The sequence below is a fragment of the Perca fluviatilis genome, chromosome 5 (assembly GCF_010015445.1).
Source record: "Perca fluviatilis chromosome 5, GENO_Pfluv_1.0, whole genome shotgun sequence".
NCBI lineage: Eukaryota > Metazoa > Chordata > Actinopteri > Perciformes > Percidae > Perca > Perca fluviatilis.
Genome location: NC_053116.1, coordinates 14,592,256 through 14,600,276, shown reverse-complemented (window position 1 = coordinate 14,600,276; position 8,021 = coordinate 14,592,256).

The following is an 8,021-nucleotide window of genomic DNA, read 5'->3' as shown; positions in this document are numbered from 1 at the left end:
GCTGCTGTCAGTTACAGAATGGATAAAGTACAGGATCGGGGGCGGGGCTGTTCAGACGGTGGGGTCAGTAACCAGCAGCTTCTGAAACCAAACCGGTGTTTGATTTAGGTAGCCTATCACTTTCTACTTCAGCTGCTGATTAACAAGGGGACACACTTTCATACTTCAGTTATATTCCTACTTGCATTTAGTTTAGTCTAGTCTCTGATTATAGGGTACTTAGCTTTTTTTTTTTACTTAGTGCTTTTTCAAAAAACTTACAGTGTATTATATTCCAAATTCAAAGAAATGACTGGATGGATTATGTCAGTGTGGACAGTATCATCATACATTACTGTAGTGATAAGTGTGGCCCATATTTGATTGTAGACTGAGTCTAAATTGGGTTAAAACGCTGGAAGAGCTCTAATATCCACAAACAAGCTTCTCCAAACATTGCATCATTTAACATAAACTGTCCTTGGACAAGTGGACATATACCAGCAAACAAGTTTATTTAACTCTTATCACAGAAATGATACCATTCAAGCCTGGATATCTGCTGTTAATTATGTAGCTTTGCAAAGCATTTGCTGTAGCTGAACTATTACTACACTGTAAAAATTATCAGGGGGGTTCTACTTAAAAATTTAAGTTCAATTGCTGCCTTAAAAATGTGAGTAAAGCCAACATTAAGAATAGTGTTGTTTCAACCCACAAAGTTAGATTATAGAATATGTTTAATTAATGATCATTTATTGTTTGAACTTGATACTGTGATTTAAAACAACTATCAATACTACATTGTCCACTCAAGGAAACTTGCTTCCTCTTGTCAAGCAAAAATACAATTGTATGCTATTTCAACTCACGAAGGTAAGTTAGAGAAGATGTTTAATTAATAATAATTTATTGTTAGAACTTGATACTGTGAGTTAAAACAACCATCTATCTTACATTGTATATTCAAGGAAACTTGCTTCCTTTTGTTAAACAAACATACAATTTTACATTTAATTTCAACTAACTGTATTCATACCAATTGTCTTTTCAAGTTAGGTGTACTCATGTTTTTAAGGCAGCAATTGAACTTATACTTTCAACTTAAGCAGACTAATGTTTTTACTAAAAGATCACACACTGTAATAAATTTCATGGTAGTTTAACTTGGAAATGAAAGTTCACCTTCAGCCTTGAAAATCGAAGTTCACTCAACTTGAAGACTGCTTTTGTTTCAACTTAGAAATTAAAGTTAATGAGGGTGATGTAACTACAGTGTTCTAGTTTTGTTAAAGTTGTTATTTTAGTTGATTTAACTTTTAATTACTTAGTTTAACTTCATACTTTAAGTTAAAACAAATAAATTACTTTCTTTAATAATGCAAGAAACCTTCCTTGCCTAGTATAACAGACATACTTTTGCGCTTTATTACAACTCACGGTTTAAAGTTACAATAACATAACCACATTTATAGTGGAGATAGTGTGGGTGCTTGGGTGCAGCCTCGCGGGGCCCCATGCAAAATAGGGGTCCCTCTAAAGCCTCTGATCTTGTGTCACTTGGGCTAATGAAGTGACACACCACAGATGAATAGCTGAAGGAAGCCTATTACTGCTCAAAGTCTAATGCTGCAATACTCCAGCTCTTCTTATCAAACATAACAGTCACTTAACTCATGGTTACAAATGTAAACCAGCACAACAATGACAATTACCAGGCAACAAAACACTACATTCAAGCACCGCGTTTAATAAACGGAATTCAAACAAACAATTCCGAACAAATTGCAAACTTTTCAGCAAATTTTAACACAACTCTATTTACCGCCTTGCATCATGGGAATTGACCAGCCAATGAACCAATTGCACCTGACTGCTGTATGTAGATTGGGGTTGGGCTAAATGTGGGCGGAGCTGTTTGACTTTTGAAAAGTACTTTTCAAGTACATTTCAATATGAGAAGAGTGAAATGCCAAATTCACAATTCACAAGCCTTTGACAGGTACTCCTCTCCTCCCACTAGTGCTTTGTTGTTTGCCACAACACTTGTTGTATTTTAGTAGAAATTTGCATAGGCTACATCACTTATCTGCCCGTGTATAATCAATTTATTCTGTCCATGCTTTAACTATGCTGTGAAGACAGGTTATTTTAAAATCGAAAGGCAACAATTTTTTGTTGCAACACATACACTTTTTTTTTCAACTGATAACTTACATACCCATGTTCAATCAAAACATACATATCTGATAAAAAATTTAAATAGTGGACCCAATGAATAAATGCAAGTTTAACTTTCAAAAACTCATAAAGTTGAGTTCAAAATCCAAAACTTGTATAAGCGTGTTCAGTTAAAAATAAGAAATAAGTGGACATAACTAAATGGGTCTGTACTTTTTTACAGTGTATTACTACCACTACCACAAAAACAACATTATTATTATTATTATGCTGTTGTTGTTGTTTTTATGATTATTGTTAATAATTATAATTATGATGTGGTGGTGGTGGTGATAATAATGATGACAGTAATAATAATGATAATATTTTTTACTATTAGCTCTTAAGAAGAATATATATTTCATGATTTCAGTTGTCGGTATCACAACAGGAATAATACCCCTTATGACGTCAGTGTTTCAGCTTTACCTGTCATTCAAGAGATTTAATCTGTTACATTTGATCGAAACATTGACTGGTGTAAACATGTGTTGTTGTTTAGCCTAGAAGGCTTAATAATGTAGGCCTAATACCAGTAGGCTAAATAATAATACCGATAACAGGTAATTAATCAGGTTTACATTAGAGAATCATTTAAACTGATGCTAGATGGCGACACCCCATGGTGAGTTTCCCACACTGATTCACTGAAACCGTACTATCTTGTCCTCTAGGTGGCATACTCACTCCAGGACCCTATGCTCAGGTTGGTCTCTGTTTTCTGACTCTTGTTTTGTTGAGAGGACACATCACAGTCATGTGTCTGAGATCTTTCCTCTCCATAGAGTTTTTTTTGGCAGGTTTCCTGGTGCTTCAAACACAATTTATTGTATAATTTGTGATCTCTTGAGATTGAGCCCTGGCTTCTTGTCTTTGATGTCAGCTGCAGTGTGAGATGCTCCTCAGGAAAACAGTGGCTGACTGTGATTGAGCATTTTACAACATTATAATCGTTTGGAAATTTTAATCTTTTGCTATCTTACTTTTTTTAAACTATTTTTCATTTTGCTTCTACTATTTTCAAGGCGGTTCCTATGAAGGCAATTTGACTCAAATAGGAGATGAAGGATACTGGTGATAGCCCTCCACGCCCATGTTCAGTTTTACAGCACACATGCTAAACATTCACATTCTACCCTTCAAGTGCTTGCAGACTGTGCAGTATTAATTTCCAATCAGACTTTAGAGGGTGACATGGTATTATCTCCATTACCAAATAAACAAGGCCTCACTAGGTTCTGGTGGTGTCCTCTGCATTTCTAGGTGTGTGACTTCTCCAAAGGGGTGCATGCTAACCCAGGGCCTCTCTGCACTACCTCTGCCGGTTGTAGCTTCTCTGTTTTCAGTCGAAAATGTTTTTCATTCCTGGGCCAATGAATGCCACCTTTGTCCCTTCATCCTCCTTCTTGTGTGAGAAAGCCCCCCTCGCTGCACTCACCAAGCCTGCACAAACTTAACCTCTTCCCCCCTCCACCTCACACAGGAAAAGAAACATACCGGGTCTGGTGCTTTGATTCAGGCTCAGTAATCTGGAGGTCTGGCTAAAGTCCTGGCTTAGAAACCACTTTTCGGCAACCAGTTTTGGGGACTTTAGGAAGAAAAGGGTGTAGAAGTTGCTGAAATGTGATTGTAACAGCTTTAGGAATTAAAATTGTACTTTGGGATCATGAAACAAATATATGGTCTGAGAACTTAAAAAGAGATGGCAACTATAAATTGTTATTCACAGTTTATTTAGAACAGTTAGTGTATGCTAGAAAATGTGTGGTAATAAACATGGTAAGGGAGATATGCATTAGTTCTAAATCAATTTAAAGCACTTGGACACATAATGTATCCACATTACACCAATTAACTTGCCATTTTCATAGGATTGATGCTTATTTTTCTTCAAAGCCCCTCAGGGCCTCGAAACACTACTCCAACTACCACACATTACTGATGTTGGACTGACTGTTTTATTACCACAGACACAAAGTGCCTAAAACACCTTAATTTAATCAATTTCTAGTTTCAGATAAGCCTGAAACCACTCCACTGTCCTATGTAAGACTGTCTGCATGGTAATAATAGAGGCATGAAATAAGAACAGTACATGGGGAAACTAAGCTCTTACTAGAAACTGTTAAATGCTTGTAGAGATTTTATGCATCGTTTAATACATCTCTCAAATTAAAGGGTAAGGGCCATTATCCCTGCGCCACCCAGGGGGAAAGGAATTCCACCTCTTCTCTAAAGTGAACCTCACCCTACATAGTGGCACACACTTACACACAACACACACACACACACACACACACACACACACACACACACACACACACACACACACACACACACACACACACACACACACACACATATCTATCTATCTATCTATCTATTTATCTATCTATCTATCTATCTATCTATCTATCTATCTATTAGGGCTGAAACTAACGATTATTTTCATAGTCGATTAATCTGTTGATTATTTTTCTCAATTATTCGATTAGTTGTTTGGTCTATAAGATGTAAGAAAATGGTGAAACATGTGGATCAGTGTTTGCCAAAAGCCCAAGATGACGTCCTCAAATGTCTTGTTTTGTCCACAACTCAAAGATATTCAGTTTACTGTCACAGAGGAGAGAAGAAACTAGAACATATTCACATTTAACAAGCTGGAATCAAAGAATTTTTTTAAATTAAAAAATTTAACCGAATATAGTTGGCGATTAATTTAAGAGTTGACAACTAATCGATTAATCTTTGCAGCTCTAATAGAATCTAAAAACTTTTTCACAGAAAACAAGTAGAGACAATATCTATACCACATTTTTGTCAGTACTTACCAGCTGTATATAACAATAATTCTTGGTAATATAATGAATCAATTAACATGACCTGGACCCAGACAAGATGAAAAAAAATTATGTCTAGATTAACCAATTAGAAAATAATACATTTAAGATAAAATTGGCATCATTATGAGACGATGAGCTTTCTAGTTACAGTAGCTAGAAGCAGTGACAGTGTTTGCTACAGGTGCTGCAAAATTTGTAAACTTCGATGTAAACTTTTACAGTAATAGCATTTCACCACATGTAAAAAATGAGGCAACATTATTATATTATGTTTTTAAACATGTCAAAACATCAGAAATTACAGTAAATATCAAAATCACGTTACAGTAAAAATGCTGACAATATAGAAATTAAGACTGATGACATAACAGCCCTACCTTTGAATAAAACAAAAGAAATACAATTAACAATTAGCATACTTTTGTTCTGTGCTTTTTTGAAGTTTACTATAATATTTATCAGCAATCCACACACCAGCACAGCCTACATCAGCTAACCTTAATAATCATATTTTACAGTTATGCTATCCATAGTCACTTTTTAGGTGATAATGTTGTGTTGTGTGGATCTATCTATCTAGCCATCCATCCATGATGCTGTTATGTCAGCGTTTTTACTACAGGAATCTTTTACAGTAAATAAAGTTATTTCAGCCATGCTGGCTCAGTCAGTCCAAAGTGTTTGTCAGTCACTTTACACTTTAGCAGATGTCATTGTCTGGGGACAATTATGGCCCCCAGAAGATTAATCCTACCATTATAACTAATAAACAAATTCCAAAATGACCTAAAGCAGCTACATCAATATTTTCATAATAACAATGTGTCATGACAGAGTGAATTCTCCTTAGCTCCAAAGCTAGCTGCAGATTCAGGTCATTTGAGAGCTGTATAGTGAGTTTCATCTCACTGTTAGGCCGGACAGCAAAACTACTGTTTTGGCTCACTCTCACTGCTTTCATAGCAGCATGCAGCAGTTTTCAAGGAAACAGCTCTAAAAACCTGCTGTACTCTACCTGCTCAATGAATAGCAGACAGACTAGCTGATGAACATAGTGCAGCATTTAGCAGGTAAAGAGCCTGATATTTCCTTCAGGACGTGAGCTGAAAGTTGAGTCAAGTCTGACAAAGCTGAGGCTCACAAACTGAGGCCCTTCCTCTAGCCCTGCCCTCAGGCCAAACTTTACATTTTCTGCCCCAGCAATAAGACAGGAGTAGCAAAGTTTTTATGCATATTTTTTCATCCAACGAGCAATTTCATTTCAGGTGTGTAATGAGCATTACAGCCTCATGGGGGTGCTGGCGTGGCTATTTAGCCTCGTTGCATTTGGTAAATAAATCACAGTATTTAAATATTCTCTGGGTTCTCATCAAAATGTGTTATTATTTCCTAAAGGTACTTCTTTTCCTTTTCTCATGGCAGCGGTGATTTTATTTCACTGACAAGTCTCTTTGAGCGTGCTGTTGGCACTTGCATGTTATCAGTCCACTGATGATTCCCTTTTGGTTAATTACAACCAGAACATCAAGACACAGTCAGTTTTTATGAGGGACAGGATACATTGTGAGACGCTGTCAGCTCTCAGGGCCTGTCTGTCCTCTCCTCTCCCCCAGGTGGGGGCCGACTACCCTCCCGTCACCAGTTTGTGTGTACACAGAGGACCTCAGCCACCCCTCTGCTGCGGTCACTGTGCCGAAACCTAGACACCCTCTAGACCCCTGGAGCCTCTGTGCACCCGTACAGTTGTGAAAGGTCAGCCCCCCCCATCACCACCCTCCTTCCATCACTGCCATGTCTTCCCCTTCCCCTACCCTCAAACCAACCCCTCCTCCTTCATCCTCCTAACTTACACACCCTTCCTCACCCACCAACCCCCATCCTCACCATGCAGCTATCCCACTGCCCTGCCATCTCGCAGCATTCCGCGGGCCGTGCACACAGAGGCCTATTGTGTGTACTGGGAGACGGCAGAAGGCAGTATACAGTCAGAGCACCAGAGAAAAAAGGATGTGTAGAGCTGAAATGAACTCAGTATTCCTGCTGTACATTGATACAGATCTGTAGTTGCTCTGGTATTCAGTGACATTGCTGCGACATGGTTTTAAAGAGAGCAGTGGCAAATGCATGTTGAATGATTGCTCCACAGCTCTCAGCTGTGCTCTTGTTTTGAGATTATACATCCTCGGCACTTGTAGGATGCTATAAATGGTGGCAATCATGTCTTTAGCATCGCTAGATTCATGTTGACTTCTGTTTTCCCTCAGAGTAGCTTCTTCTGACGAGGCATAATCCACTGCTATTTGTAGTCTTTTTTTTTCTTTTCTGCTATGATTTCAGGGTGGTTTGGTTTCTCTTGCTATTTCACTGTACTGAAATTCTGCCTTTTTTTTCCAAGAGGAGCTGTTAAAGCATACCTATGTTAACATCTGTGATATAACAGGCTCTCAGTCATTCCCTAAGTTAAAGCCCTTTCCAGCAGTACTGCAACTTCATCTTTCTTTATGTGAACTAGCAACAAAGACTTGACCTGACACAGTAAACTAGCCACAGTGCTAGTGCAGAATGGCACTGTATACTCCCTCTATTGTCTAAGGGCCTTCGATTATTTATTCAGCTGGGTAAGTGGTTGTTTAAATTCCTGAAATGTTTTCGTTGCTGGACTCATCGCTATCATCACTGGTTGTAGTGTCCTGGTAAACTTGAGATTACTAAAACCAGAAGATCCTACGAAACCAGGATACTGTACCGTGCTGATCTGTCCTATGATGATCACTCTTTATAGTCACAGAGGATGAGGACTGCAAGAAATTGGAGTAAAAGCATGCTGCAGTTTTATACCAACTTCTTACTTAAACATAATTCGAATATACCAAACAGTTCATAGATCTGGTAGAAGAGAGCGAAAATAGTGGCTTTAAATCTTTCTTTCCTTTCCCTGGAATGAGAGGGGCTCAGTAGAAGGTTGTGACCCTGTGCCTC